Below are 10538 nucleotides of genomic sequence, written 5' to 3' on the forward strand. Positions count from 1 at the left end.
CATCCAGGCAAAATATCTGAGCTCATCACTCAGGCAGAGTTTGCTTGCAATGAGTGTTCCACTATGCTTGAGGCAGGGAATGGTCTCTGCTGAGCAGACCCTCTACCTCCTTGTCCCCTCTGCCTCTAGAGTTATGTCTCTCACTTAGGTGATGTCAAAACTCAAGGTGTATCTGCTGTGAAGACAAGAGTTCACACCCCATTGTGTCACCCTTCTTGAATTCCCTCTCAAGGATCCTGAAGAATGGGACCACAGCAATGTTGATGGGAAGAGCCTCTCATACAGCCTTCTCCTCAAAACAGGGTTATCACCAGCACTAAAAAAGCTTGGCCATGGCTTTATCTAGCCAGAACATGAAAACCTTCCAGGCTGTAGATGCCACAATCCCACTGGATGACCATGCATCTGTCTCACAGAGAAGTTTTCCTGATCTCCAGTTTGAGTCTCCAAAGCTGCTGTTGCCCCTTGTACCGTCATTTGCCTTTACCAAGAGGAGTTGGGCTCTGTCATTTCTGCAGGTAGCTGTAGGTTGCCATGACCTCACTCCTTCACCAACCCAAACTAGCCCAAGGCACATCAGCCAGAACCTTGAAGGGCATCCCAAGCCCCAGAAATCTCCCTCCTCTGCAGTTTCTCCTGTCAAACTGGGATCAGCCAGTTCTGGTAGCAGTCTAGGTCTTGTCTGTACTTCACAAAATACATCCCAGTCCCTTCGACCCAGCCAAGCAAAGCCTGCTCAGGACACCACTGAGGGGGGCACAAAGTTCTCCCACACATATTCTCCAACAGCAGTGCTGAGGCACCCATGCTAAGCAGGCAGAAAAGAGAAACCATTCAGTTATTATTTGTCCTGCTCACTGAGTTGTCTGAAAACTGCAGCTTGGGCAGGCATTAAAGCAGCTACAGCCTCAGTGGCTCAGTAGATGCCCACTATTTGGTGGCCTCCAGCTATGTCCTAAAGCCTTCTCAGTCTCCAGCCTGACTAAAGCCCGCCCTTTCCACTTAACTTCCTAGTTTACATGGCAAAACAGCTTGCCAAAATATCCCTGTGGCACACCAAACAATCTTGCTGTCAGGACTCAAATTTCAGTGTGACTGGTAATAAGTGCACCAGGCATCAGAACTAGGTTATTAAAATATCTTTCATGATGAACAATGTAAAATAAATGTGGATAAATTGTATTATTCTGGGTCATTTAATTTTAAGTGCAGCAGCCTCTGTATTTTTTTGCCACTTAAACGATATGCAGCATGAAACAGCACAAATAAATACAGATGTAGAGAACATTAGATACACTTTGTAAGAGCAAATTATGCACATTCACATTTCATTCTACTTAGATCAAAATTAGATGGTTTTCCTCCATTATCTCAGTGGATACACTAAAAGTCAGTGATTTATAAAAGAAACCGGTGTGAATGCCATTATAATTGATTAACCTAAGAGACTGGTGACCTACTTATAGATATACAAATATGATTATAATTGTGCAGTAAGTAATTGAATGTTCTGCAGGACTTCTTTATAATGTGACTGTAATGCATAAAAACAAGAGGTAGAAAAAAGGCTTCAATGCTGTGCATGGTTTGAGATCCTGGAGAGAGGTGCTGAGTGCTTCCTGCTCTCTCCTGTCAAGGGGAACTGGTGTTGGGACCCTGCAGAATCAACCCCCTCCTGAACAGCAGCATTTCCCTGAAAAAGCCTGTCCTGTGGACAAAAGGCTCCACTGTGCTTTGTGGCTAGGATAACTTTGGACACCCTGAGTAGATCTCATTGTCTGGGAGATGCTGCACACAGACCCCTCCTGAGTCATCTCTACTGGAGCCCCTTTTCAAAGACCTCCTTTGAGTTAAGAAAGGGGGACAGGCCAGAGGTCATGAAGAAATAAAATGAAGTTATGGGTTCCTGTTTCTAAACCATCCCTTTGCAGCACTGCCTAGTGGGTCTGGGAGTCTGCCAAACCTCAGGTCTCTGCCATCTGTGACTCTGAGTCCAGCACTGCTGCCATGTCTGCTAATGGGTACGAGCACCCACTTGCCTGTGCTACAGTCACAGGACACAGCAAAGAGCAAGAGCATCTCCCTGCCTCCAGTGTTTTGCAATCCACATACAGAACAGATGAAGACAGTCCCCAAGTGCTGGTAGCTCATGGGTCGGAGCCTAAAGACTTTACCTAAACCATGCAAATGGGTGTCATCTGGAATCCCGGGCAGTGCTCCTTGCTAATTAAGTTTCCCAACACCTCGGCAGTGTGTATCCTGCTGGACAACGTGCCAGCATCACCCAGCCCACAGCTGCCTGGAGGCCCTCATGGCATTATTATGTGTCACAGATTTTGCTGTATCTTTTGCTGCCAGTCACTTCTTCTGACTTAATTTGCCTGAACTCCTCTGCATGGACACGGGCGGCAGAGCTAACCTTTGACAATGACACACACCAGCTCTCTGCAGAACAAAATTCTAGATTCCCGATTTGAATGACTAAATATACCAAAGCCCAGTGATGAATTATTTAAAATCTATCCAAATTTTGATGCTGCATACTGAGCTAGAGACTTGAATGCACCTCTGCAATTATGAGTCCCTCTGCCTACAGCTCCATCATGGAAAAGCATCCATTTAAAGCCCGTGGGATAAATGATCTGTTACAATTCCCTGGACTGGAAACCCTGGAGATGATGTGGGAGCCAGGAGTTGCTAGGATGGGATTGAGTTAATTAGCACTGTGTCTGAGGAGAGCCGTAACAGCATAATGAAACAAATAGAATAAAAGCAGTTTAAAGTGACTCCAGTGGATTGATGGGCGCGCTGCTGACTGTGGAACACTCAGATTGTACCCGTGCGTGCATGGCTCTGCATTTGTCATGCATTGCTCACACTGGGCGAGAGGGATGAAGAAGAGGTTGGGCCACTGCAGCTCTGCAAGAGCTCTCTAGCATGATGTGTGTTAGGGGTAGAAAGGTGGAAACCATTGCCAGCAGCCCCTTGCTGCCACAGCACACCTGGCTCAGTGTCAGCCCTGCTTGTGAAGAACCAAAGCCACCACCTCCTAAATCCTCATGGACAATGGAGTCAGGTCCAGCACACACAGCACCTCAGAAGCCACAGTCAGGGATGCACTCTAGCAGCAGGAACGCCTGGCTTCCCAAGGATAACCTTGTACACAGCTCCTGCATCAGCTGTAGGTGTCCCACTGCTGTTGAGGGGTCCTGGCAGGGCTTGCAGCACTCCTCTCTCCTTGCATCCTGCCGTGGGCTTTGTCAAGCTCGTGCTGGCAATGGCTTTGCTATGCCCTGCAGCAGAGCAGTATGCCCATGCAGAGCCCCAGATATTTAGAGCCTGTCCCAGAGAAAAGTTTGTATCCCACCTCCCAAGGAGATGCCTCTGAGCTCAGCATTCAAGTGACTGGATATAGATGGCCATGTTTGATTTCTTCATCCATCCTTTCCAGTGCTGAGAGCTGCCAGGGGATGACTGACAGGTTCTGCTTTTTCAGTGTGTTTTGCATTCTTTTCAATATTCAGTTGTCTGGAAGAGGAATATGTTGGCCCCAGCAATGCTGCATTTGAGAGAGGTGCTGGCTTCTTCAGCATAAATTGTTCAGGGTATTTTTACAGTAGGCATAAAAATACTGACACCGCCAGTATGGATAGCTCTGTTATCATGCCTGGGGCCAATAAAGAAAGTGAAAAGAAAAAAAAGACAGCCACAAGTTAAACCCCTGCTTTACAGCAATCACAGTCTTCCTTTTAATTTTTAAACTTCTCAAATTCCAGCTCCCATTAAAATGAATTGGTAAAAGATAAACAGAACTGCCAAGCTGCACTGTTTTGAAGCAGAGAGATGACTCCCAGCTTGGCCAACTATTCTGACTGCCAAATATAATATACACTAAAATGATAAAGCATAACAATGCAAAAGATCACAGACTATCTCTATCTGTACCACGGGGAACTGGAGCTGTGCCCAGCAGTGGTATCTAGTCTTAAGCATTGCCTATCTACCAAAACCTAGAGAGAACTGCAGGGGACAGGTAGCAGCTATTAGCTGAGCTGCTGAAAGGATATCTGCAGGTTTGCTTAAACAAGAGGAGCATAAATAAACCCAGTCTGCCTTTCTCCTTAGTCCAAGTCCTCACTGCTGCTGCAGAGGCATTTATGTTGAGGCTTTGCTCAGCCCATTATTGCCAAAGAGCCTGACCCACGTAGGATATTCCCTTAGGAATTTCATTTCTCCAGCACCATGACATGTTTCTTTCTACAGAGCTCATTCCTACCAGCAGCAGCTGGGCCAAACCCTCACTTTCTGCTTGCCCCCTTCACTTCTGTCCTCTCCTCCTTTCAGCTGCACTCCACAAATCCAAACTAATGAGAGCAGTGGGGCCAAACAAATCCCTATGGGTAGTGCCTGTGCCACTCTCATCCCTCCACATATATCAGCTGCTCTTCCTTCCTGAGCATTGCTTGGAGTAAAGACAGACCTACCTGCAGTGGAATAATCCCAATTTCAAGCCCATTGCAGAAATTACAAATGACTTGCTTCCAGCTGGATGCAAGGCTTACTAATTTCCCACCAGCACTCAGGTGGCAAGTTTGCCACATGAATAATTGAGTGTCCAGAAAAGTATTCCTCTGGTAGGGTTATTAGCAGGAAAACAGGAATTCAGTTGGAAAGCATTAATATACCTTAAAGACAACAGCTGTTATGGTGATTGATCCACTATCCAAGTGTACACAACTCATACAGGATGAAGGAGCAGAGGTTATTGCACAGGGAGGATATACTGAGAAGTGGGAAAGGAGGCAGGGTTGCTATAGAGGCCAGGGATAAAAATTGGTACTATCAAATTCAAAAGCATTTTAAAACCCCACACATTTTTTCCAAATCTGACTCAAAATTAAATTTTAGTAGTTTGCAGCATTTGTTACTTAGAATATTACTTACTTTCTTTTAATACACATGGGCAATGGAAGCAGAAGAGTTTTGTGCATGACACAGAGAAATTTCTGTTTATTCCCCAGGATCAGCAGATGCTGCAGTGTGATGACTGCAGATGCCCAAAGGAACACATCCAAATGTGCCCAGTGCACCCATCCCTCCTCCTGAGGGGAGTGATGAAATCACCAAGCTCCTTCAAGGGCTGAAAGAAGGATTAAGGAGAGAACTGAATTGCCCACTGGAATGCAAGGAATTTCTGGCCCACTGTATCTGATCTGGTGCAGGGCTCTCCTGCTCACTAATAGCTGCAGATTGGGAACATGACTCCTTTCTGCTTGTGTGCATCAGGAGTTTGTCCTTTGGCACTCACTGAAATCAGTTTTTGGTCTGTCTGGATAAGGATGCTGGTAAGAAAAGGGGAAAGTGAACCTAAGGTGGCATGTTTGGTATGTAGGAGCATGCTGTACTCTTCTGCAGCTCCCTTTGTCTTCCTGAAAACATCCTTTTCTGCAGGGATAGCCCATCCATCCCAATAGTATTACCTTTGCAAGAGCTGAAAGGACAACTCATGGTCCTAGCAGGGACAGAGCAGTGGGAATTCTGGTCCCTCTATGCAGGACCATCACTAGGGCTGGGGGCAGGCTGTGATCCACCCCAAAGTGTTCACATCATGGCATTACAGGTTGTGCCAACTGCACTATAGGGTGTTGAGCTCACTGCAGTATGTTTCCTTCCAAAAGGAAACAAAAACAAACACGTTCCAGTTTATTATTTCAGCTAATTATATGAACCAACAGTATTTCATCCAAACCATTTTAGGAAAATAAGTGGAGAATGTTTGCAAAACCAAAGCAACCATTTTTCTCCTGCCAGGGTGGCAGATGCAAACATAAAGAGTAACATGTCCATACATCTCCACTCTCAACTTCTTATGAAACAAAATAAAAGCAATCTGGTTGTGAACTGATCCAAAGCAAATACAGTATTTCAGAACACGCCACATTTAGTTGGTGGGGCTGATTTATATGATGCAATTTAAAGACCAGTGTGCAAATATGGAGGGGAAGACTATTTCCCCTTCACACTTTTTTACCTCGCAGACATTGTTTTTGTTCTGCATGTAAGTGAGGAGCCCTTGGCCTAGGCAGCAGCTGCCTTTGAAGGATGAGCTCTGACAGGTTCCTATGGCACTTCCAAAAAGGGTTGTTTTACAGACCAGAGGTTCCTTTTGTCGTACAGAATGTTTTGCCATTTATTGTGTGATCTGTGAGATATCACACAGTGGTCTTCAAAATAAATACTGCCAAAAGCATCCCTTGACCAACTTCAGTTAGCAGGTACTACCTCTATTCCCAATTTACAGCTGGAAAGGGAGGCAGGGAGAAGGCAGCAGGAGGCTCCTAGGGAAGTGGTGGAGTCATCAGCCCTGTAAATGGTTCAAAAATGAGTAGATGTGGCACTTCACAATACAGTTTAGTGGGAAAGGTGGCATTTGCTTGAAGGCTGGACTTGATGAACTTGGAGGTCTTTTCCTACCTTAATGATTCCATGGTTCTGTGACCTTCCTCAGAACATCTCCATGCACTGAACGCCGGTGCTGGCAGTGCTGCAGCCAGCGGCCACCACCGAGCCTGGGATGGCAGGTTGGGATTGCCCCATGCTGTACAATCTCCTTTGTCACACACCATCTGAGAGGCAAACAGCTCATTGTGTTTGACATTTCCACAACTCTTTTTCTGAGGAAGTGCTGCTCCAGCCATCATCTCTGTTCTGTTTTTAGATTTCATGGTCAGTTTCCAAGATTTAGTGGCTTTTCAGCAGGCAGAAGAGCACCTCGGTTGTGTGGCACTGCAGTCCTACTTAGAGATAATTGCTGAAGTAAATCAGAAACAAGGGGAGACCTGGCAAAAAAATGGAAATCACATGTTTTAAAAGTGAAATTAAAAATAAAATAAAAAGGAGGAGAAACAAATACCACCAGGATAATTGTAATTTTCATTAAGGACATCACTAAAGAATTTCCAAAACAGGTCCAGTCCTAGTTTTCAGTTTGCATCCATCCTTGATCCATCATTTTGTAATGAACCTAGGCATCCATTTGTTAGGGACCTGCAGGCTTTCTGAATGAAATCCTCCAGCCATCCCTCATGGGCTGCACTCAGGAATGATGCCAAGTGCTCTGGATGGTTGCTGCTGCTGCCTTGAACAGAAGTGCTCCTGAGTCCTTCCCCAGCTCAACCCCATCCCACTCCCTGTTCTCTGGAAGAACCAAAGCTTGAAGTCTACACATGGCCAAATCTGTGTTTCACATCCAGAAACCCTCATTATTTTGGGTTGCATCAGTCCCATAGCATCACAGGCTAGTGCAAGACACCACCAGGCTGGGGTTGCTTTAAGTTACACTTCCCAAGAGAGAGGGAAGTCAACAACAACAGTAAATACATTAATTTAGTGCTGTCTTTGCTGTTTCCCTCTTGTTGCCAGCAGTTACATTTGGGCATTTTGCACACTGGTGGTGTGAGGGGTGCTCTTGAACAGGGCTGAATCCCAGGACTTGGAGAGTCCTGATACCTGGATTTCATGAGCAAGGCAAAATAGCCACTCTGAATTAAAGGAACATCTTATGACAGTGTCAATAAACAGATTTGCTAATTAATATAAATTCAATTACACTGATTTAGTACTCAGATGGCAAACCAAAGCTCTTCTTCCCTCACATCTGCAAAACTTCAAGCGAGGCTGGGCACTTCCCTCAGCTTCAGGAGGAATCTGGCAGCTCCTGGGGCAATGAGCTGCGATGTAAACTGCTGCAGTATCCCCAAGATATCCCAGGACTTTTCTGCAGTGAAATATGCTTGATATAGAGATCAGGTAAACTGTGCTCTGCTGCATTCAGGAGCTTTTTCCAATTAGCACTGAAGACAGTCTCCAGTCTGAAAGTTCAGATATTCGAAGTCTGAGGGTTGTTTAAAGTTGAGCATGGTCGAGATGGGCTAGACCTCCATTATCTTCTAAACACTAGCTTTTCTGTCATCTTTATTTATTATACTTAATACTCTCTTAATGGAGACTTTCCCTGGACTTCTTCTGGGATGTGCCATACTCCTTTTTCTTGTGATGAGAAACATTCCCCTGCCAAAACACAGCCATGACTTGATGACTCAAATTTGCAAAGTCACTTTGTTTTTATGAAAATCTGATTATCAGTGCAAAAAGAGACCCCTTCATTTTCATGGCAAAGTAGCCCGTTCTGCTTCAGACAAAACTCTGGATGTTTCCATAATTACACAATGACCTGGGTTGAACAAGCCAGCTCAAAGGCTATTTTATCTCAGCATGACCAGATTTTATCAGATTTATTCTGTCTAAAGAAAGTTACATCACAAATGAATTACTTCAGTGGTAGATTGCAGTATGAGAAAAGCAAATTATTTAGCAACTATTCCCCTTTTCTTCTCCTCCTTAGTCACCTGGTTTATAGGGCTATTAACAAATTCACCCTGGCTAAAAATGTAGCCTTAGAATAGAAGAGACAACCTTACTGCTTTTCCACTTCATGAGGTTTTATTCTGAGTCCCTTTTTCCTCTTGCCCTCTAGAGACTTCATGCCTCTGCGACACTTTCTGATTCTCTGCTGCCAGTCTGGGAGGGTGGCCAGGAGATGAAGTGAGGGGACTTTTTTGGTGCCTTCCCTGAAGGACAATGGCTCCTTGCTGTAACTACAGTTCTGCAAGGCGTTTTGTGCATCACTCAGCTCCTTGCACACAACCTTCCTTCCACCCATCCTTACCCCAAGTGACTCCCGTGGTGGGCTGGGACTGGATGTGCTTGCAGGTAGGAAGCACAGTGGTGCCCTGTTGGGTGGGTCAGCCCAGGCACTGCCTCTCCATGCAAGGTTGCTCCTTTATTGCCATGGTCCCTTCTTGCTGCAAGCAAGATTAATGCCAGAGCTCTTCAACCATTTTCCTATAGGAGAATTAAAGTTTTAATGATTAACCTTTATAAATTACAAGAGCAATACTCTAAATAATAAATAGTTTCTGGCCAGGTCTGAGCTATTATGCTCCAGCATGATATGCTGAGCCCCCATCTGCATTTATTTTCCATACTGTATTCAAGTCCTCTTATGTCATTGAGATAAGCAGTCAGGAGATATGTGTTTTCCAAAATGATGTCCTCATTCATCATTTCTTCCTCGCTGCTCAGCCTGATTACATTTAATTCAAGAAGAAAGAAGCCTTGCCTGGGCCCACTGAGCATATAAGGTTAAAAAAGCAATACAAATGAAGCAACAGCTTCCTGGAGAAATGGCTACAGAACACAAAATAACAGCATCCCTTATCAGCACCGGTGCTGTGTATTTTCCTCCTCATTTTCAGAGAAAACTCACAGCACAAATGACCCATTCATCAAGATCAGCAGGTACAACTCTGCTTTAAGCACATACACACAAAAGCTACCACCCTCTCCATTAATAGGGAACAAGCTTTGAACATTAATTTCATCTGGTATTAGTGCAAAGCTTAATTACAAGTAGAGATAGGAGAGCAAAAGCTTGCTGCAGCCTGAACCATTTCCAGTGGCACTTGGCTTAGGGAGAAATATCTTTTGTTTCTACAAGTTCTTGTCTGTCGCAGTATTTGGCTGCTCCAGGATGCAGCAGGGAGAAGTAATGCCAAAATGTGTCTATGCACAATGTGAGCAGCAGCTTCCTAAGCCTGATGGAAGATTTATTGTGACTTTGCACACCCACCCTCTCTGTGGCAGCCTGGGATGCAGGGTCTGGGTGCACGGAGCCTCCTCAGTGAGCAGAGGGGGACTGGGAGAGTGAGAGGCAGCCTCTACTGAAATGCTTGCTCATCTTCTGCAGGGATGCAGCCACTGTGAGCTGCTCTTCCCCAGCCTGTGCAGAGCAGCACAGCCTGTGCCAGCTCTGAGCCAGGGAGCCAGTTCTGCCCTGGGTCCCAATCCTGCACTCTCCAGGTGCCAGCATAGCTGCTGCTCGTTCCCACGTTGCTCAGTGGCCGAGGTGATGCTGTTGGGAAGACTTGTGTGGTGCAGACAGTGGCTTGGCTCAGCGTGGGAGTCTGCACATGATGGGAAATGGCACTGCAGGTCCTGGCTCTTGCCTGGCTCTGGAGTGGCAGCAACAACCCCCCCAAGCCCACTCCCCCAGACAAGCTGGGCTTGCTGCTCCAGAGCCAGACTGGCACCCTTGTGTTTGTAGAAGCAATTTCCCACTAGGAAAGGTGGTTTGCATATTCAGTCTAATCAGACTTCAAAGAAATGCCAAAGGAGCCAGGGAAATGAAACACATACTGAGCCAGCCAAACAGGCAAATAAACACAGGAAAAAAATAAACCAGAGTCTCTGACCAAATGAACTCGGACCAACTCTGAATTTAAAAGGAAATTGAAAAGGACTCAAAGAGATGGGTTGCTTCCAAACATGTCCAGAGGGCAGCAGATCCACAGCTCCAAGCTCTGCCCCACAGCCACAGCACCAGTGTAGGAGTGCAGCACCTCCAGGGCAGCACAGCTGCTCATCCCACCCTTCCAAAGAGCAAAGGGCTGTGGATGAGCTACCACTGACTCTGCAGG

Source organism: Vidua macroura, chromosome 14, assembly GCF_024509145.1.
Source record: "Vidua macroura isolate BioBank_ID:100142 chromosome 14, ASM2450914v1, whole genome shotgun sequence".
Lineage (NCBI taxonomy): Eukaryota > Metazoa > Chordata > Aves > Passeriformes > Viduidae > Vidua > Vidua macroura.